Source organism: Mirounga angustirostris, unplaced genomic scaffold, assembly GCF_029215605.1.
Source record: "Mirounga angustirostris isolate CCGP_5_RB_7025 unplaced genomic scaffold, mMirAng1.0.hap1 SCAF_6, whole genome shotgun sequence".
In the NCBI taxonomy this organism is placed as follows: Eukaryota; Metazoa; Chordata; class Mammalia; order Carnivora; family Phocidae; genus Mirounga; species Mirounga angustirostris.
The window spans coordinates 113,355,703-113,378,260 of record NW_026991714.1 but is presented as its reverse complement, the minus strand read 5'-3'; the positions used below and the strand labels follow the sequence as shown (position 1 = coordinate 113,378,260).

Genomic DNA, 22,558 nt, shown 5'->3' with positions numbered 1-22,558 from the left:
TCTAGTTGATAGGAAGGTTTAAGGGAAAGGCACACTTGAGTATTCTGGGCTAGATTAGCATAAAATGAGTAATTCTGAATAAACTAAACAACAACATAGACTGGTATGAGAAAAGAGTTCCTTTAAGATAGCTCAAGTAGCATACCAATTTACTTAATGAGACCAGCAGCTACATAATTTATTACTCCTGGTCCTTCCCCTCTTACCCCCTAAATCTGCTAGCCCCCTCAGTCTTTCTCACCTCAGCTAATGGCCTCTCTACTTTTCAAGTATCTCAGGCCTAAAATCTTGGGAGTCATTTTTTTTTTTTTTTAAGATTTTATTTATTTATTTGACAGAGAGAGACACAGCAAGAGAGGGAAGACAAGCAGGGGGAGCGGGAGAGGGAGAAGCAGGCTTCCCGCGGAGCAGGGAGCCCGATGCGGGGCTTGATCCCAGGACCCTGGGATCATGACCTGAGCCGAAGGCAGACGCTTAACGACTGAGCCACCCAGGCGCCCCTCTTGGGAGTCATTCTTGACCATTCCCTCCTTCCTTCTCATATTCCATATCCTATCTCTCAGCAAATCCTGCTGGTTCTACCTTCAAAATATACCCAGAACCTATGTGCTTCTCACCACCTCCACTTCTCTCTCTCTGGTCCAAGACACCAACACTGTTTGCCTGGATTACTGAACAGCCTCCTAACCTTCTCCCCACGTCCACCCTTGTCCACCTACAATATACTCTCAACACAGCAGCCAAAGGAGCGCTAGGAAGCACATTAGGTCACGTCAGCCCTCTGTTCACTCCCAGTAAGAGCTGAAGTCTATGATGGCCCACAGGACTCGAGCTCCTCCACTCCAGCCACACTGGCCTCCTTGTCCCTGACACATGCCAGACCTGGCCCTGCTGCAGGACCTTGCATTCGTGGGTCCCTCTGCCTAGAACATTCCTCCCCTAGACATCTGTATGATTTGCTACCTTACCTCTTCCAAGGGCTTACTCAAATATCCCTTTCTTATTTATAGTGTTCTTGCTCACCCTATTTAAAATTGTAATCCCATCTTCACCCCTGGCACTCCTATCCTCCTTCCCTGATATCTGTTTTTTTCTCTTTAGCACTTGTCATCCTATAATTTGATATACAATTTACTATTTATTTTGTTTACTGCTTGCTACCTGCTCCAGAATGTATGCTCTATAAGGGCAGGGGTGTTAGTCTACTTTTTTACCCTGTATTTCTAGCACCAAGAAGAGCGGTTGGCACATAGTTGGTACTAAATAAATATTTGCTGAGGCAATGACTTGAATATAGCAGAAGGAATTAAAACATCATGCCAATTTCTTTTACTTTTATATACAAATGAGACCTTCCCAAACAGGCTGTACTGTGGATAAACTATTCCATTTCCTTATCTCAACACAACTGAAATGATACAAAAACCACACCACTTCCTCCTGCTCACTTCGAGCCCTGACTTGTGTCAAGACCCTGTGAGGAAAATTTTCCACTGTTCTCACTGCATATACTCGAGTTTGAGATATAAATTAAAAGGTCTTAAGAAAGTCTTGTATAAGTAAACATAACTTCTCAAGATCTAAAATATTGCTTAAGGCAAACAATGGCTTGGGTTATACTTTGACAGTACCACATAGTTAAAGCAAGTTAAATAACTGTGGAAATAATCACAGACAAAAAGAAAATACAGCCCTTTGGTACAAACAATGGTCTGACAAAGGGAACTTCAAAGGACTACCTAAAATCAACTGCAATATTTCAGTAAGTAGACACAAGTAAAGGTTCAAAGGTAATATCTGTATGTAAACTGTAAGTCACCAAAGGCCCTGAATAAGACCAGAGGGTGTTAGAATCAGATCGTTAGTAATTCTTCCCTGTATTTAACCACAAACTATAGGAAACTAAACCTTGCAAACCTGTAGGTCTATGAAAGAATACCCTCGAGATTACAAATTCCAGCTTATTAAATGGGAAGCACATGGAAACCCAGGGAGCACTTCTGGCCTGTGGATGAAACATCTACTTTTTATTTTGTTACTCTGTGTCAGAATATTGTTGTCAGTTAAAATGCGCTGGTTTAGAGTGCTTTGCTGAAGAAGTTCTATGGCATGGGATGGGCTTTTTTTTCTCCTTTTAGTATCTTTCAGCTGAGGTACCTAGTTTAAATATTTATCAACTTACATTTTTATTTTAAAGAAAGGTAAAAAATAAAATAAAATAGAAATTAAAAAACAAAATTTAAAAGGGGTGCATGGGTGGTTCAGTAGGTTAGGCGCCTGACTCTTCAGCTCAGGTCATGATCTCAGGGTTGTGAGTTCGAACCCTGCATCAAAAAAAAAATTTTTTTTAAATAAGGAAAGGGGGGTGCCTGGGTGGCTCAGTCGTTAAGCGTCTGCCTTCGGCTCAGGTCATGATCCCGGGGTCCTGGGATCGAGCCCCACATCGGGCTCCCTGCTCAGCGGGGAGCCTGCTTCTCCCTCTCCCACTCCCCCTGCCTGTGTTCCCTCTCTCACTGTCTCTCTCTCTGTCAAATAAATAAATAAAATCTTAAAAAATAAGATAAAATAAAATAAAATAAAATAAATAAAATAAGGAAAGGACTGTACATAGCATCTTCGGCTTAGGGGACCTAAGAGTTAGTTCTAATTCTGCCTTTACCGGCTCGCTGATCCAGGCCAATTCACTTCCCTCTCTGGGCCTTAGTTTGCTCATCTGTAAAAGAAATAATGCCATGAGGTCTTCCATTCGCTGTGAGTCTGCAAACTGTGCTCACTGAATACAGTGCTTCAAAGATTTCACCTAAGAATTACCTAGGTGTTATTGTACACCTGAAACTAAGATAACACTGTATGTTAACTATACTGGAATTAAAATAAAGTGGGTTTACCACCGCTGCTTTAAAAAAAATTACTTAGGTGCTGAGTAAAGCAAGGCAAACACCATAAAATCTGAAGTAACCACTATTCTGAATGTGGTATTTAACATCCATGTCTCCATAGGCTTTTGCTGTATGTAGTATGCATCCCAAACAATATATAGAATTGTTTTGCCTATTTTTGAATTTTTTATACCTGTATAAAAGCTGTATTGTTCTATATGTATATTTTTATATTTGCTTATTTTTCAATCAACATTGTGAGTGATTTCCATGGTAGATACATGTAGTTCTTTTTCATTCATTTTCATTGTTATATAGAGCATTCCATCCTATGAATATCTTACAGCTGTATTTATCCATTCTCCTACTGGTCAACATTGTAGGTTGTTCCATATTTTGGTATAAGCAATGCTTACAATAAGCATAAGCATAATAAGCAAAGCAATACATAAACTTGAATGGCTGCTTCTGTTGTTGCTTGAGCAAATAAATCTGCAAGGCAGAATCCGAGAAGAAGGAATCTGAGTCTAATGGTAGTCTTGGTAGACATTTTGGTAATTTCACTGGGACTGTACCATTTTGCACCTCCAAATACACAACACTGATATAAGGACAATTTTTAAATACTCCTGAAGGACACAGTATACACTTAAACACAGGGAAAGACATATTGCATTATGTATAGAAAGCTTCAATATCATGTATGTCAATTCTTCCTATGTTAATTATAAATTTACTGATACTCTTTATCACATTAAAGTTCCCTTCTAAGTTTGCTAAGAGTTTTCATCATAAACGGGGTTCAATTTTATTGTGTTTTTTCTGCATCTAGTGATATGATCAGTATTTTCCTCCTTCAATGCGTTAATGGATAAATTAATTAGTAATAATCCATATTAAGAGCTTTCTTAAACAGTAAACTATCTGTGGTAGTTTTTTAAAGATGTCCACAAATTCTTTCATATTCCTTTTTTCAAGAGGTGGAGCCTAATTACTTGGAGAGTGTATGCTAGATTGAGTAACTCCCTTTTAACCAACAGTAGAAAGTGAAAGTGACAAAGTATGTGTTCTGAGAGTAGTTTTAAAAGGCAATGCAGCTTTCTCTGCTTTTTCTTGGGTCATTCACTCTGGGCTGAGGAACTGAGGCCTCCTGCCAATAGCCATTTGAGTGTACCATCTTGGAAATGGATCCCCCCACCCCCAGTCAAGCTTTCAGATGAATGTAGCCCCTGCTGACATCCTAACTACAACCTCATGAGACACCCTGAGCCAAAATCACCCAATAAACTGCCCTTAACTTCCTGTGTTTTTATTGTTTTAAGTCCCTAAGTTTTGGGATAAATTGTTATGCAGTAATAATTAACACACTATCCTTGTATTCCTGGGATAAATTCAATTTTTTCATTATTGAATTATAAATTGTCTGGTCTTTGTCCCTGGTTCCTAGAAGGGAACCCCTAAAGTAAATCCTTGGAATTTCCTGGGTAATAGGAGTATCTTTGTTATGCACGAGTCTCACAGATCATACCTGAGTTTATGACTCAGGATGGAGGGTGGTCACCAGAAAGGCCAACCATGTGATCAGAGGGTTGGGGAGGGGTCAGGGCTAAAGACTGAGTTCAATCATGTGGCCAATTATTCAGTCATGCCTACACAATGAAACGCCAATAAAAACACTATACACCACAGTTCAGATAAGTTTCCTGGTTGGTAAATATATCAATGTGCCAGGAAGATGACATACCCTGATTCCCAGGGGAAAGGAGGCTCCACATCTGGAACTCTCCCAGATCTCACCCTATGTGTCTCTTCAGACTGATCCCAATCTGTATCCCTTAGAATAAAATGATCATTGCACATGTACCACTTTCTTGAATCCTGTGAATCATTTTAGTAAATCATCAAATAAAATCTGAGGGGAGCATGGAATCCTCCTGGATTTGCAGCCAGTTAGTGAGAAGTCCAAGTAGCCTGGAGACCCCCAAACTTGTTACTGGCATCTCAAGTAAGGGCAGTCTTGTTGGGGACTGTGGCCTTATACCTGTGGAGTCTGACATTAACTCTGGGTAGGTATTATCAGAACTGTACTGCAGTACTGTAGATACAATTATGTTTGAATATACTCCTGCATTTGTTTTGCTAATATTTTGTTAGGTTTTGCATCTATGTTCATAAGTAAGACTCGCCTATTATATTATCCATGTCTGGTTTTGGTATCAAAGTTATACTAACCACATAGAATAAGCTGAGGAACTTTCCCTATTTTGCTGTTCTCTGGTACAAGATGTATAAATTTGGACATATCTACCACTAGAATAGTTTGACAGAACTCAGTTTTAAAATCATCTGGGCCATGGGGTGCGTGGCTGGCTCAGACGGTGAAACATGTGACTCTTGATCTTGGGGTTGTGAGTCTGAACCCCACACTGAGTGTAGAGATTATTTAAACTCTTTAAAAAAATAATAAAATCATCTGGGCGAAGGGCTTATCTGTGAGCACATGGGAGGGAGATGATCTTTCAGCATAAATTAAATTTCTCTGATAATTATAAAAATATCCAGATTTTCTATTTAGTCAATTTATTTTCTTTTTTTAAAACTGTCATTTTATTTAAATTATAAAATTTATTGATATAAAGTTACTCAAGGTATTCTCTTATTTTTAAGAAAAAAATCTCTTTTATATTTGAAGTTACACTCCCCCCTTTACATCCCCAATACTATTTGTGCTTTCAGGGTTTTTCTTGATCGTTCAAATGGTTTATTTTATCAGCCTTTTCAAGAACCAATTTTTGGTTTTTGTAATCCCCTCCTATGTATCTTAAAAAATTTTTTTTCCATTAATTTCAAACCCCAATTCTATCATGGATTAGCTAGAAGCTTGTTTAAGTTTCTCTCTGTGCCTCAGTCCTTTCATCTATAAAATGGGAATAATAACAGTACTCACCGCACAAGGTTGTAAAGATTAAATAAGATAATCCTTGTAAAGCATATGGAACAATGCAGGGCTAGATATTAAGTGTGGACTTTTTTTTAAGGTTTATTTATTTATTTGAGTGAAAGAGTGCGTGCACATGCACAATGGGAGTGGAAGAGGGAGAAACTCCAAACAGACTCCCCACTGAGCACAGAGCCCAACACGGGCTTGATCCCACAACCCTGGGATCACAACCCAAGCTGAAACCAAGAGTCGGACACTCAACTGACTACATAACCCAGGTACCGCACAAGTGCTGGCTTTTACCTTCATCATCTATTTATTTCTCTTGAATTTATTCTGTTGTTCTTTTCCTTATTTGTTAGATGCTTAGCTTATTAATATTTTTATTTTTTAATATGAGTATTTAAGGCTTCAGTGTGTCAGACAAGTATTAATATCCAAATTTTCTTTATTGTTCAGTTCTAGGTATTTTCTGATTTGTATTGTCATTTTACTTTTGACCTGGAGGATTTATAGAAGTATATTTTTAAATTTCCAACCATGGGTTTGTATATACTGTTTGTTATTCATTTTTAACTTAAGTGCATTTGTTGACAGAAAATATGGTTGATACGATTATTTGAAATGTATCAGAACTATTTATATTTTGAAATGTGTTAGAATTTACTGTACAGCCTAGTAAATGGTCACATTTAATAAATGCTAACAAATGAGCTTGTCATGCTCTCTGCTTAAAAATCTATGAATATTCTCATTGTAATAGGGTGGAATTAGCAAGACATAAGAAGGATTGTTAGAATCTGGCCCCTGCAGGGTTTTCTAACACCATCCTCCCACTCTTCCATATCCTTCCAATGCTCCAACTATACTGAAATCACCGTAGCACTCTATCTTCATACGCATTCCCTTCAGACTTCCATTCTTTTGCACAGCCTCTGGGCTTTACCAGGTTAACTCTAATTCATTCTTCAAGACTTGATCTAAGAGTAATCTTGGCAGGCAATCCCTGATCCTTACTCATCAGGCTGAGTGAGGTGTCCCATCTCTGTACTTCTGGTGCACCCAGAACAGGTACCATAGCTGTTTCACAGCTCTTAGCTAACATTCATTTAAAAACTATTTATTAATCCTGTGGTATGTGCTCTACACTGATTACACAACGGTAAATGAGGCAGACTTAACTCCTCCTATTAGAGATGTACGTAGTCAGGCGATGTTTGGACTTATCTTGCAGCTTTTGTAATCTCCATTTTCTGGCACATTACTAAGCAAAGCAATACATGTTCAATAAATGAATAAAAGGAATAAAAGATACATTAATATCTTAACGGAAACATAACTGAGGAGTTAAAACCACTACAAAACCACATAATATACTCTAATATTCTTTATAAGTATACTGGCATCTGAAAATGCATCTCCAAACCTTACAGTTATAGCCAGTAACTACCAATCCAACAATCTCTATTCAAGTACTAGCTCATGAACTTCACTCCTATTATCACCTCTGGTGATTTCTAGATATCAGAGAAAAGAAATGTAGATCCAAGTCCTGAAATAGGGAACCTTAAAATACTCAAAAGTCCTCTTCCTAAAATATTTCTGGCTTATTTCATGTTTTGAATTATCTTAGCTCTAAGCTCATTAGCTTTTTCTTATCATACTTTTTTAATAGTATGAAATAATAATACAGTCTACATACTTTATATATATTAACTCAGTTAATCCTCTTACTAACTTTATGAGGCAAGTATTCTCATCATGAGTAATTTTATGAGAATAAATCTGAAAATAAAGCAGTGTATGATTTTGTTTAGAAAGGTATTAAATACCAAAATTAATTCAAGAGGAAGAAGAATACCTAAATACACCAAGAAGGTGACTATAAAGTAGAGGTCACCAAACTGGAAATGGGATGGAGGAGAGGGTAGTAAGGAGGGCAGTGGATGGCAGTCAGGAGGAACACAGGCTTTGGTGTATACTGTTCAAGATTTTATATAAGAAGAGCTCATTAGGGGCATCTGGGTGGCTCACTGTCTGCCTTCGGCTCAGGTCATGATCCCAGGGTCCTGGGATCGAGCCCCGCATCGGGCTCCCTGCTCCACAGGAAGCCTGCTTCTCCCTCCTCCATTCCCCCTGCTTGTGTTCCCTCTCTCGCTGTCTCTCTGTCAAATAAATAAATAAAATCTTTAAAAAAAAAAAAAAGAATAATGGTATCTCAGGGGCATCTGGGTGGCTCAGGCGTTAAGCGTCCGACTCTTGATCTCAGATCACGTCTTGATCTCAGGGTCGTGAGTTTAAACTGGGCATAGAGCTTACATACATACATAGATACATAGATACATAAATAAATAAGAATAATAGTATCTTAGTTATGAGAAGGCAGTCTTCACTGAAGACAATGGGAATAAATTTTATCTGGCTGCCTTGCGGGGATGGGTAGCATAATAACCCAAGAGCCTGAGGGCAAGGTCCACAGGATGTCTATAGAATGAGTTCTAGATTTCTCTACAGAAGAGAGTAGGTGTGGGGCGCCTGGGTGGCTTAGTCAGTTGAGCGTCTGACACTTGGTTTCGGCTCAGGTCACGATCTCAGGGTCAGAGATCGAGCCCTGGGTCAGCTTCCCGCTGACAGGGGAGTCGGCTGGAGATTCTCTCTCTCCCTCTGCCCCTCTTCCACCCCGAGCTCTCTCTCTTAAATAAATCAATCTTTAAAAAAAAAAAAAAAAAGAGGAGAGTAGGTGTAAGATTAAATTTTCAATGGTGTGCTGGGAGATACCAATAGAAAGGGTAGAACTCAACAGTAAGGATAGAACTCATCTTTTCTTCAAGCCTGGAGTTCTAACTGCTTTTCTGCAGTGCAAGGTTTTAAAAGGCTGTTAGTCTAACAGATCTGCTACATTGCTCAAGAATCTAGCAGTTGCCAGTGCATGGAGGCACTGAGGAGACTCCTCCCAGAGCTCCAAGGAATCAGTAACAATTTGCTGGTTCCACTGTTATCAGTCCACAGGACAGAAACAACTCCAACTTCCACGCTGACTGGTTTGCCACTGAACAATGAATGCCTACAGCCAGAACTAAATGAGTGCTTAGGCAACCCAAGGCCCCCAGAAGTGGGTGCAAAAAAAATGCAATTTGCTTAAAGGGAACTCAGCAAGCAGAGGAAAAGCTAAGCTCAAAATAAGAACAGGTGGCTTCTACTTCAGTAGAACAGAAGAGAATGGGCAACAATGCACACGCAAGACACCCAGAGGCATCAGTCTTATCAGTAAAGGGGAAGCAACTCATGGATGTCAAAGTATAGGAGCTGCCAAACCAGATACCGATGCAAGATTTCACCCCCAAAGACAATGTCAGTGCATTTCAAAGAGGATACCACCATTATGACAACAGTATGCCAACGTGAAGAAAGGGAGCATCTCTGGGTTTCGATGGTGCTGGCAGATGATGTGCTTTTCAATTACTGCTTTTCTCCTAAGGAACTCAAACACGAACAGCTTAAAAAAAATCTTAAAAGAAAAAAAAAGGGGGCACCTGGGTGGCTCAGTAGGTTAAGCATCTGCCTTCCACTCAGGTCATGGTCCTGGAATTGAGCCCCACGTCGGGCTCCCTGCAGGCGGGGAGCCTGCTTTTCCTTCTCCTCCCCACTTGTGCTCTCTCTCTTGCTCTCTCTCTCTCAAATAAATAAATAAAAATTAAAAAACAGGGGCGCCTGGGCGGCTCAGTCGTTAAGGTCTGCCTTCAGCTCAGGTCACGATCCCAGGGTCCTGGGATCGAGCCCCGCATCAGGCTCCCTGCTCAGCGGGAAGCCTGCTTCTCCCTCTCCCATTCCCCTTGCTTGTGTGCTCTCTCTGTGTCTCTCTCTTTCAAATAAATAAATAAAATCTTTAAAAAATAAAAATAAATAAAAATTAAGAAAATATGAACAGCTACACAGCCACTGAAGAGCCACTGAAGAGGGCCCAGCAAGAAGGGTACACTCTGCATTCCTTATCATGACCTTTGCCCTACACCTCCCCTTGAGGAACTCAATCTTTGCTGAATCCTTTTATATCCTAATTGAGAATTAATGCTCAATGAAAGATGACTGTACATTTAGAAAATTTTTTAAAAAATTCTGGGGGTGACTCAGAAGGCTAATTAGGACCTAGAAAAGAAGAGGCTCTCAGCAGATTAAGCTCCAGTGCAAAGCTGCCCTGATGTTCAATCAACTCAAAGGTACTAAAGAGAATCTGTGGTGGACAGAGATGCCATGTAGATTCTCTGGCAAGTTCCAATAGAAGAGATGGAGGATACACCTCTAGAACACTGTATGAAAAGTGTAGCTCCTGGCATAACATTGGGCCCCAGTAAAGAACCCAACCATGGAACATCAAGGATTTAGTGACCAGAGCTACCCATCATGATCCATCAAGTCCCACGGTCAGGTGCAGCAGCAACTTACTTAATGATGGAAACAGTATTTTTGTAATAGGACCTAGGCAGTTCTAGAGGGCACTAGTAATTTACAAGTGGTAGCCCAGAACCTCATGTCACTAACTCCTATCACATGGATGTCTTTACTTCTGCTCACAGCAACAACTTTATGGTAGGTTCCCGGTGACCAATGACAAAAAGAAAAACCTGGGGCCTGGCTGTGAGAGACAAGTCAAAACTGGACTACTCCTGCTCTGCAGCCCTCCTTGAATGACTCTGAAAGACAATGAAGAGGAAGAGATTCTCTTGGCAGGCATGGTAAAGGGAGAAGTAACCAGAGAAGAAAAAACATGGACTCCTTGGGAGTGGCGAATGGTATGGCTGACAGGTTAGGGAGATGGAAGGAACAACACTGGAAAATAAGACACAAGGCATCTGGAGAAAAGGCATATTGATGGTTCTACAAGAGTCAGCCCAAAGTGCCAATCTTTATATCTTACGGTAATGCCCACCCCAAAGCACTAATAGAGGAGGTGCATTTAACTACTTTCCCAACTACAGAAGAAATCACTCGTCAGTTGACTACAGCCAGCTTTTGCTGTCGGCCACCTCAATGCTTGACCAATAGGGCCATGAATAGAGGAGCCTTACTGAAAGGAGCCCAACAGCACGGGCTCCTCCGTATGAACGTGACCTAATTACTGCCACTGCCACTCCAGATGTGGGTTTCTCTTCCTTGCCCACAGTATACCTTACTGCCAGCACCCCTATCCCAGGGTTTACAGATTAACTCATGAGGAATATCAATTATGGCCTCAGAACCAGCTACAGTTGTGGGGATTCCAGCTTGTTCCACTAACCCTCCTGTTCTGGAGATTTCTTTTAGCAGTTATACCCAGCCCCCAATTTGAAGCAGACAGAGTGGGCTTAATGGAACATGAGGCAATATGAGTAATAAAAGGGGCAGCAAACACTTGTGGTGCTCTGCAACACGATCCCCTCAGCCTGCCTGCCGCCTCATTACAGCTACAGTGGACAGTTCTCTGCACTGTCCGACAGCATCTGACATCAAGTGTAAGCCAAGGCACTGCTGTTTTGCTCCTCAGGGTTTTTTGAGACGTTTTCTAGTGTTAAGCAAAACAGTGGAAAAAGGGGCAGACTATATGTAGCAAAACCTAACTAAGTCAATTAAATACATACATATATATGCACATACCAGTAACACTATAGGGATACACTCATTCAAGGACATAAAGCAAACAAATCAGAGTGGTTTCCTATGGCAGGAGGAGATGAAAAAGAGATGAGATCAAGAAGAAAGGAGATAAAATAAATCAGTTGTGGGACTTTATAAAGAACAAAACCATTTTACTGCCATAAACGGAAGACATGATTAACTCAGGTTTCTGAATCACAGTCTGAACAAATTGTCACAATATTAAATGGGAAAGTCGATATTACTTGTTATGAATCAGAGGTTCTCAAAATAAATATACAACTATGAAAATATTTTTAAAAATTCAACTGTGTATGATCTGAAATCATTCTGAATACTACCAGCAGTATCCATTTCAAACTTTGGGAAACACTGCTGTCACTATTCTGGGATAAAAATGATAGAGGGGCGGGCGCCTGGGTGGCTCCGTCGTTAAGCATCTGCCTTCGGCTCAGGTCATGATCCTGGGGCCCTGGGATCGAGCCCCGCATCAGGTTCCCTGCTCCATGGGAAGCCTGCTTCTCCCTCTCCCACTCCCCCTGCTTGTGTTCCTGCTCTCGCTGTCTCTCTGTCAAATAAATAAAATCTTAAAAAAAAAAAAAAGTCATAGCAATTATTAATTTTAACAGGCAACAAAATTTACCCCACAAAAGTAGAAATAACTGATGTGATCCATTTCATTGTTTACATTCCAAAGAGCAGTGTTTCCCCACAAGGATCATGATAAATGAAGATAACAATGATATGGGTGGAACTATAGTGTATTATGCTAAGGGAAATAAGCCAGTCAGAGAAACAAATACCCTATGATTTCACTCACTTGTGGAAACGTAAAAATGTAAAACATGTAAACATGTCAGAATTATACCTAAAGAAATATTTTAAGCACTCTTTTTATTCAATAGTACATAGTATTTAAAACTATAGCAAAAGAGGTAAATATGAACAGAATAGTATTTCTTTTTTCTTTTTTTGAAGATATTTATTTGAGAGAAAGAGCGAGAGGGAGAGAAAGCAAACACAAGCAGGGAGGAAGGGCAGAGGGAGAGGGAGAAGCAGGTTCCCTGCTGAGCAAGGAGCCTGACGCTGGGCTCGATCCCAGGACCCTGGGATCATGACCTGAGCCAAAGGCAGCCACTTAACCAACTGAGCCACCCAGGCGCCCCAAAACAATATTTCTTTCTTTAAAAACTGCTCTTTTAAAAAAGGCAATTACTTTTTAAAAATTAATTTACAAAATAAGAATAAAAACGTAATACTTTGCTTTTTTCATAATATCTCCCTTACAATACGCTAAGGCTTGAAAAATAATGTACAAAAATATTTGTTGTATATAAACAAACGAAGAAACCAGTAAGACAGTAGAATATTTATTTTAAGGTTTCTTTAAACTTAGATCCAACCAGATTTGAAAAATTACTTATGTTTGCTATTGACACTGCCCAACATTATCTGTACTATCCAGACAGAACGCATGGGCATCATCACCTCTTTCCAACATCCAATCAGAAATTACTGTTCCTTCTTCCTTGACAATATCTATTCTACATGGTCTTTCTTTTCCATTTCCACTGCTACTACGTGGATTAAATTCTGATTACCCCATACCTAACACCTCCTACAACCTTCTGAGCTCCCTGACTCCTCATTCCATTTCTCTAATGATGCACATTCACACATCATTGCTAGAGCGATTTCCCTAAAGTCAAATTTTATGTCACACTTCCTACCCTCTCCAAGACCTCTACCATATTCCGAGGGAAATACTCATTTTCTATCAATTGGCTTTTCTAGAAATACCTTTTAATTCTTTCTTTACCTATCCAAATTCTACTCATCTTTCAAAACCTCAAATAATCCCTCCTATGTTCTGTCTGTATTTCTCAGTGCTATAGAACCCTGATTAAGAAGTAATGATTTACTCTCCTGGCATTTATCACTTTTACCTGGCAGTGTTGGTTATCATTACTCATATTACTTATATACATACCTTATAGATACGACTATAAACAGAGGATGGGGACCATGTTCTTTGTTTTCTGATTCCTCCTTTGTGACTTGCTGTTATAGTTTAACAAGGACCAAAATAAGTAATATCCTGTAGAACAAAAATAAGTGCTCTGGGGCCTTAAACTAGGAAGGAACATATTCTTAGAGTCAAAGAAATATAGATCGGGGCACCTGGATGGCTCAGTTAAGCGCCTGACTCTTGATTTTGGCTCAGGTCATGATCTCAGGGTCATGAGACTAAGCCCTACATCAGGCTCCACATTGGGCATGGAGACTGCCTACGATTCTCTCTCTCCCTCTCCCTTTGCCCCTACCCACTCCCCTCACCCCCAGCACTCGTGCACCCGCACTCGCTCTTAAAAATATATATGTATTTTTAATATATCTATATATACTATTAAATATTAAACTATTTCATTTTAAAATATTTTTATTTAATTTTTAAAAATATTTTAAATATTTAAAATTTTTAAATATTTTTACTAAATTTTTTTTTTTAAGACTCTTATTTATTTGACAGAGAGAGACACAGTGAGAGAGGGAACACAAGTGAGGGAGAGGGAGAAGCAGGCCTCCCACCGAGCAGGAAGCCCGACGTGGGGCTCAATCCCAGGACCCTGGGATCATGACCTGAGCCGAAGGCAGGTGCCCAATGACTGAGCCACCCAGGCGCCCCTTTACTAAACTTTTATTAAATTTTTATTTAATATTTTAATAAATATTAAATATTATAAAATAATATTCAGATATTATTTTATATAGATATAGATCAGAAAGGACATCAGGGATGAATTGGCACTTGAGTCCGGTCTTTTAAAATTGACAGGCCTTCCACAAGAAAGAAAAAGTGGAAAAAGCATGTCAGGAGAATAATTATGAACAAAGCAGAGAGAAGTACAAGGCAATTTCCAATCACTGGCAGAGGGGTATCAATGTAGGGGTAGAGAAGAAGAAAATTAAACATTTGCTAAATAACCAGTACTTACAGATTTTCATAATTTCAGGTAAGTCAATCCCTTAATCAAGAGCCTCATTATTTCTTGCTTGAAACAATTAAGAGTATCCTAATTGTCTCTCTGCTTTTGGTATCCCCCTCCCCCTTGCAAACTATCATCCGTATCACTGCCAGATTAATTTTGAAGATTTTATTTATTTACTTAAGAGAGAGAGAGACAGAGATAATGAGAGAGCACGAGCAGGGAGGAGAGGGAGAAGAAGGCTCCCTGCTGAGCTGGGAGCCTGATGTGGGGCTCAATCCCAGAACCCTGAGATCATGACCTGAGCCAAAGGCAGACACTTTAACTGACTGAGCCACCCAGGCGCCCCTGCCAGTTTAATTTTAACAAAACACAATTATGATCCTGAAATGCCTTTGTTAAAATTTTTCAGTGACTGCCAACTATTCACAAAATAAAGCCTAAACTCCTTACCATAGCATTTGGAGTTCTTCACAATTAAGATCTCTCCCAGCCTTGTCCCTCAAAGCCTCTCTCACATCCTTAATTCAAACCATACAAAATGATTTCTCCTGTCTTTTGTACATTTGATACATCTCAAGCTTCCCTTGCTTATGATGGGTTCTGTGCATGAAATTCTCTCACCTCCCAAATTCCACTTAGCAATCTTTCACTCATCTTTCAAGAGTCTACTCAAGTATCATTTCCTATGTGAAGCCTGTCTGACAATTCTCTCCTCTAACAGTGTTGAAACTTTTCCAATTTCATATAGCACTTTTCCAACTGCACTTGAATTAGCTGTTTGCATACTCCTCTCTAAGCAGACTACATCAAGAGCAAAGCAAGGAACCCATCTCACTGAACATTTTGTATTCTCAGTGCCTAATAACATAGTGCCTGACAGGGGCGCCTGGGTGGCTCAGTTGGTTGGGCGACTGCCTTCGGCTCAGGTCATGATCCTGGAGTCCCGGGATCGAGTCCCACATCGGGCTCCCTGCTCGGCGGGGGGTCTGCTTCTCCCTCTGACCCGCTTCCCTCTCGTGCTCTCTGTCTCTCATTCTCTCTCTCAAATAAATAAATAAAATCTTTAAAAATAAAAAATAAATTTAAAAAACCCATAGTGCCTGACATAGAGTAGGTATTTAATAAATGTTTACAAGGAGAAGGAAATGAATGGATGCAGGCAAAGGTATTACTCACTTAATGCTATACTGTTAAGAGACTTTACTACTAGAGTAGTTTGTCCTTACCTTGGCAGGCCAAAAAAGAGTCACTGACAGTACATGCAGAATTATCTTTCAGAAAATTTCAGCTGGCAGTAACATGGAGAGGGAAATGGAGTGAAGAGAGGCACAAAGCTGGGAGAGCCCTGCAATATTTTAGGTGAAATGTAACAGAAGGGCCTAACCTTGGATGGTGATGCGGGGGACTGGAAAAGAGAGGACGGAAACATTCACGGCACACTACAGAGGTCAATAGATGAGAATGGATCTCAGACTGAGGGCAGGAAGGAAAAGATGAGGAATCAGATTCAGCACTGAGACTCTGAACATGGGTGACAGAGAGGTCCAGTAACAGACATGGGAACCCTGGTGTGAAGCAAGCAGCTGGAAATATGGGCCCAAACGTTAGAGAGAATGTCACAACCGAGATGTAAGGTTGAGAGAGATCACTTTAGAGGTGACTGTTGAAATGAGATTAGGAAAAACCTAAAGAAGAAACAGAAAAATTTCAAAGATAAAACCTTGTGGAGGTTGTTATTTAAGAGTAGGAGGAGAAAAAAAAATAATTATGAAGGCGTAATTGAAGAAGTAGAACTAGAACACAGGGTCACAGAAACAGAGAGAATTGCAAAAAAGGGAAAATGGCAACTACTACAGTGATCAAAGAGTATGAAGCCTAATAAAACACAATTAAAAAGTCATAAGTATTTTTCAAAAGAGCAAAGACACCAGTGGGGCAGGGTGAGAAAAAAGAGTGCGCGCTAAGAAAGCATCAGCGGGGAGCAAAGCCAACTACTCCAGGAAGAAAAGAACAGACCACTTCATAGTGTATGTCCTATTCATTTTTCCAAAATACAGATCCCTGAAGAATTCAAACCTTTTCCCTGATAATCTGAGTCTGTAAATTGATTGAAAATAATGAACTTGACTTCTCCATACATACAGTCTTAGAATAGCTTCTTCTCTCCCATCCCTGGTGTTAATGCAGTTTCCACTTCTTTAAATAAATTCTACCTCCAAAGATCTACATTTTACGACAACATTTTTATTCTGAATTCTATAATGTGTGAAAGTTTCAAAATAATATAAACATGCATTTTTTTATATAATCCACCATTCTGAACTCTGCTTGGTCATTTTTAGAGGGAATAAATATATCTCTATATATCATCTAATGCTTATTTTCTATAATTAGAGTGAAGAAAGTGCTATCAATAATAAATAAGTATCTTTTATTCCTGAAGAGGTTCAACATTTATAAGAAGAGAAAAAACATATTAGAACTACTTATGAACTCATAAGGAGGTCATTAAAGAAACTAAAGAAGCTAAAATAAAGTTGCCGCAGTAATACATACAGAAGGACTATTTTCAATTTTTTTCTTCCTTCCAAGATTTTATTTAAATTCAAGTTAGTTAACATATAGTGTAGTACTGGTTTTAGGAGTAGAATTTAGTGATTCATCACTTAACACGCAACACCCAGTTGCTCATCCCAACACGTGCTCTTCTTCTTAATGCCCATCTCCCATTTAGCCCATCCCCCCACCCACCTTCCAGGACTATTTTCAATTGTTAACAAATGAAAATGTCCACATTATTCTAATTATTTTCTTAAAATTCTTTTCCTGGGGCACCTGGGTGGCTCAGTCGTTAGGTGTCTGCCTTTGGCTCAGGTCATGATCCCAGGGTCCTGGAATGGAGCCCTGCATCCGGCTCCCTGCTCAACGGGAAACCTGCTTCTTCCTCTCCCACTCCCCCTGCTTGTGTTCCCTCTCTCGTGCTCTCTCTCTGTCAAATAATAAATAAAATCTTTTAAAAATAAATAAATAAAAGTCTTTTCCTTACCTCAGAGATGTGGCTGGATAAAACTGTACTTCCAATTTTCTCCAAACAGCTTTGACCTATGCTTCCATCTCATGAATTCCAAGACAGTATTAAACTGATGCATATTTTCATCAATCTGTTAAAAAAAAAAAAAGAACTTAAACTAAAAGAAACATGTGGAAGCAATACTAAACATTTGTCAGGTGTAAAATTATACACTTTTGATGTAAAGTCAATGAAAATTCTAAAGTACTTTAACCTATCACTTTACCATTTTCCCAACCTCTGCACAAAGAAGTTTCCCATTTTGCATATTTTCAACTTCACAAACGTAACAATAGTTCTGTGGAAAAAATTACTTGCATGTAAAATTTCTGTATTAGCTTGAAAAACAGGAACAGCTAGAAGCAGCACTAAAATTTATAATTCTACAATATTCAAATTCCTACTTAGGCAAAAATATATTTGACCACTCACCTAATATCCCTATTTTCACTTTTTATCACCAAAATCTCAGTAAGCAGTTTTAATTCCAGTCAACCTTCTACCTCGAATATTAAGAACTGGAGGGGTCAGGAATTAATGGCACTGCTTGGTCTAAGCCCAGGGGATAGGTTACAACTACATTACCCCTGACATTTAGTTCCCCTGCTGCTTTGAGACAGAGTTCATAAATCTAAAAGAGGGAAACAATAAAAAATTTTGATTTAAAAAGGCATGTTGTTTACTTAGAGATTCTAAAAATAATTTTGTTGAATGTATCTTTTAACTGAAACTTCAAATAGCAAAGTACTGTTTCATATTTTAAAAGGAAAAATTTTAAGCTGTGTGAACACTACCTGTGTCCCACTGCAAGGTCAAAATGCCTTTGTCTTCAAGTCCATTTAGAAGTATCACTTGTGTCACACTAAGGTTTAGTAGTCTTGGCAATAATGACTGAATTCATGTAAACTGGGGCAACCTGAACCGGTCTAGCATATCAGGTAGCAGCCTTTCTTAAACACAAGAGTCTCCACTCGGCAGACAGGCTGCCACAGGACCATGCTAAATCTTTCATGGTCCAACTAAAGACAGACTGACCCTGAAAGCAATTAGTAATGCTTTGTCTGCATGCAGGAGCCTTAAACAGTCTTCTCAATGCACCAGTTACCCACAACTTAACTGGGTACTCACAGGACTATAAAACTCTGAGACCATCACTCAGAGAAGTGAGGGCAGGAATGGAGATATGGTATTTAGTGATTTTTTCCTGAGATGGTCACAGTCTTAAAAAATGTCCCTTAGATAATCAAAAAATAAATGCACTGTGTTTTCATTTTAGAAATGACAAATATCTTCCTCCAAAGCCACTCTCAGCCAACAACTCCATTCTTCCCTAACAGTGTATGTGGAAGAAAAGAGGGAAGGCAATCACCGTATTAAACAAAGCTCAGATTAACCCATCCTCATAAAGGTTAAAACAATCCATCAAAAGGACTATGTTTAAAAATATATGGCCCGATTCTAATTTTACTAGTTATTTCCAATGGATCAAATAAAATTTGACCATCTACTAATCATTGTTTATCACGGCACTACTTATTACAACACTATGAACTTGTGTTTAACCACCACAAAGATCTAGTCAAAACAAAACACTAAATGAGTATAATAATAATTTTCATCAAAGATTTTGTGTCTAACAACAGAATAAGTGAAAAATCAAACCTTTCTAGATATATTCTAATGTTTTATAATTGAGCTAACATTAGAATTTCCTCAAAGTTCGTAAATATTTGCAAACAAATATGAAAAGTGCATTTTAATCCCACATTACCTTTACAAAATACCTTTATTTGCCATCAAAATGTACACAACCCTCTTGGGCTTTCAAAATTATTAAAGTCGTTAAACTTTAAACCACCAAGGTACTTAAAAGATCATTAACCATACAGAACCCATCAGTGACAAACGTCAACTGTGGATATTATAGTTATCTCTGACTCTGAGGTGTTAGAACACCACCCATTCACTTTTATATTAGTAAGATTTGCTTTATAGAAAAGAACAGTGTACATATGCTTTTGATAAATACACTCAGTCTAAGATAAAATTTAAGATTACTTTTGAGTCTGTACCAGATGTCAAAAAGTAGTCATTTCCTAGTATTCACAAACTCAGCAATACTGACTGCATACTTTTTCTTTCCACCACTCCAAACACCCTCCTCCTCAACAGCATTTCTCTTCTCTAAGCACCCATAAAAAGTACCCCAAATATCATACAAATACTGCTGTTAACACTATCACTGCATTCATATAACCCTTTAAAAAAATCAGAACCAAACTACAGAATATTTGACAAAACATCCCAGCTGGGCTCTTAAACTAAAGGCATTACTGTTAAAATTTTTAGTACATTAACTGGAAAATTCAAACATCATGCTTCAGAAAAATATAATACAGTTTTAGCTGTAAGTAATTCAAATGAACAGTATAATTTAGGCTTATCATGCACTTCTATAATAAAGCAGGTAACCACATAACACAGAAGGGGAGGGTCAACTTATGGATGGGTTGTGTTTTTTTATTTATTTATTTATTTTAAGATTTTATTTATTTATTTGACAGAGAGAGACACAGCGAGAGAGGGAACACAAGTAGGGGGAGTGGGAGAAGCAGGCTTCCCGGCGAAGCAGGGAGCCCGATGCAGGGCTCCATCCCAGGACCCTGGGACCATGACCTGAGTCGAAGGCAGACGCTTAACGACTGAGCCACCCAGGCGCCCCGGATGGGTTGTGTTTTAAAAGATCACTTATAACTTGAATGTAAGCTTGATTTTCAAACTTAAGATGCCTTTCTCATAAAACCAAAAGTATAAACAGTAATATTAAACCTGTAATGCAAATGAACTACAGTACACAATTCTATCATAGCACTCTTCTTAAGCATATTTCCATACCAAACTCTAACTTTTTATTCATTGTTGTAATTCTAGAATCTAGCACAGCTGATGACACAGGGTAGGACTTTTTGGTGAAGTACTGAATAGCAACAACTCAATGTTATGAGAAACTGGCTTGTCTAGAAAATCTTACCTATCTTAATTTTATCAGACAACCAAAAGACAAGGGGGAAAAGCTTCTTCCAAAAGAGATACGTGAAAAAGATTCTTAACACCAGGGTGAGAAAGCTCTGATCTAAGCCAATTGTGGCAATTTCCATTCTACCTGCCAATGAGTGGCTTAGCTATAAGCATCTGATGCAATTCCAGCCAGTAAGACAAGAGCCTAAGTTTGCTGGGAAACTAAGCACTGGGAAAAGTGTTTCTGGGAAAGGTTTTTCTGGTTGATGAGAAAAAGACACCTAAGTGGGAGTGCCTGGGTGGCTCAGTCATTAAGCGTCTGCCTTCGGCTCAGGTCATGATCCCGGGGTCCTGGGATCGAGCCCCGTACTGGGCTCCCTGCTAGGCGAGAAGCCTGCTTCTCCCTCTCCCACTCCCCCTGCTTGTGTTCCCTCTCTCACTGTCTCTCTCTCTGTCAAATAATACATAAAATCTTAAAAAAAAAAAAAAAAAAAAAGACACCTAAGTGAAATCATCCCCCCACCACCACCCTTTTTTCCGGGCAACTCTGGGTTTGAGTTTGTCAAGTAAAATGATGGCAGCCATCAAGACCACGAAGGAGGCTACAGCCTAAGAAGACAACCCAACAGATTAAGAATGGTTGCATTAAACGACCGAAAGAATCTGGGTCTTTGGTGATGTTATGCTTGAATAAATCCTAAAACCGTATTACGACGTTGGATCTTTTTATTATTTTATGTTATGTTATGTTATGTTATGTTATGTTATGTTATGTTATGTTATATTATATTATATTATATTATATTGAGTCCTTTTATTGTTTAACCTTTTATTGTTTTCAATTACCCAAAGTAACCCAGCAAATACCATGATTCAGGAACTAATTTACTACATTTATTTCCATGAATTCAACTGTTATTTATACAATGATAACTCACCTAAATATATATCTCAATCCAGATGCTTCTTTTGACCTAGATACATATTTCTGAAGTACTAAATATTAGAAGAAATCAAACAATCAACATACTCAAATCAAACAATCAAAATACCCAAAATGTGGAATTCCACAGAAACAGAAAATAGATTAATGGTTGTCTGGGACTGGGGGTGGAGGGTGGGAATGGAGAAAGACACCAAAATGATGATCTACAAAAGAAAGAAAGGGGCAAATTAGAATTCATCAAAATTAAAAATATTCCTTCTGCAAAAGGCCCTGTTAAAAAGATGAAAAGACAAGATACAGGATGGGAAAAAGATATTTGCAAGCCATATATGTGACAAAGGACCCAACTAGGATATACCAAATCTCAAAACTCAACGTTAAAAAAAAATCACCAAGAAACTGGGCAAACAATATGAAAAGAGATTTCACTGAAGATGATATCTGGATGGCAAATCAGCACATGAAAAGATACAGTCAACAACACTAGCCATCAGGGAAATGCAAATTAAGACCCGGCTGAGATATCACTATATACCTACTGGAACAACTAAAATAAAAAACATGGCAAGAACATGAAGAAAATAAATCTTTCAGACATTGTTGGTGAGAATGTAAAATGGCACAGCCACTTTGGAAAATAGTTTGGAAGTTTCTTTAAAATGAAATACACACTCACATGTAACCAAACACACTCATGGTTGCAAAGAAATGAACATGAATATTAGCAGCAGTTTTATTTTTAATAACCAAAAACTGGAGAAAACAAAACGTCCTTCAAAAGGTGAATGGTTAAACAAACTGGTATATCCACACAACAGAATCCTATTCAGCAATAAAAAGGGGTAAATTTAGTGATACACAAAACAACTTAGGTGAATCTCAAAGGATTAGGCTGAGTGCAAAAAGGTCACATACTATATGATTCCATTTATAAAACACTCTCTAAATGACAAAATCATACAGATGGAAAAAAAAAAAAACCCTCATGGCTGCCATGGTGGGAGACAGCTGTACGTGCAGCACAAGGGAGATCTTTGTGGTGACAGGATCTGTGTCTTGATGCTACACATCTACATGTATTTT

The 22,558-nt window shown here is 38.8% G+C and overlaps 1 protein-coding gene and 1 pseudogene across 10 annotated transcripts in view; one reads left to right on the top strand and one right to left on the bottom strand.

Annotated features, from left to right (window-relative positions):
* The window catches only part of BMPR1A (bone morphogenetic protein receptor type 1A), a 144,863-nt gene that overhangs the window by 48,374 nt on the left and 73,931 nt on the right, over nucleotides 1-22,558 (bottom strand). For 7 of the 10 annotated variants that reach the window (XM_054508253.2, XM_054508251.2, XM_045878250.3 and 4 more), the window contains one exon: nucleotides 17,488-17,602. The gene's annotated coding sequence lies outside the window, so the exon portion shown is untranslated. Of the gene's footprint in view, nucleotides 1-2,659; nucleotides 2,678-13,441; nucleotides 13,550-17,487; nucleotides 17,603-22,558 lie in introns of those variants that run through there. The other 3 variants (XM_064594912.1, XM_054508256.2, XM_064594911.1) reach the window with 2 other exon arrangements.
* On the top strand, nucleotides 9,040-11,301 carry LOC123847084 (ATP synthase subunit f, mitochondrial-like; annotated as a pseudogene).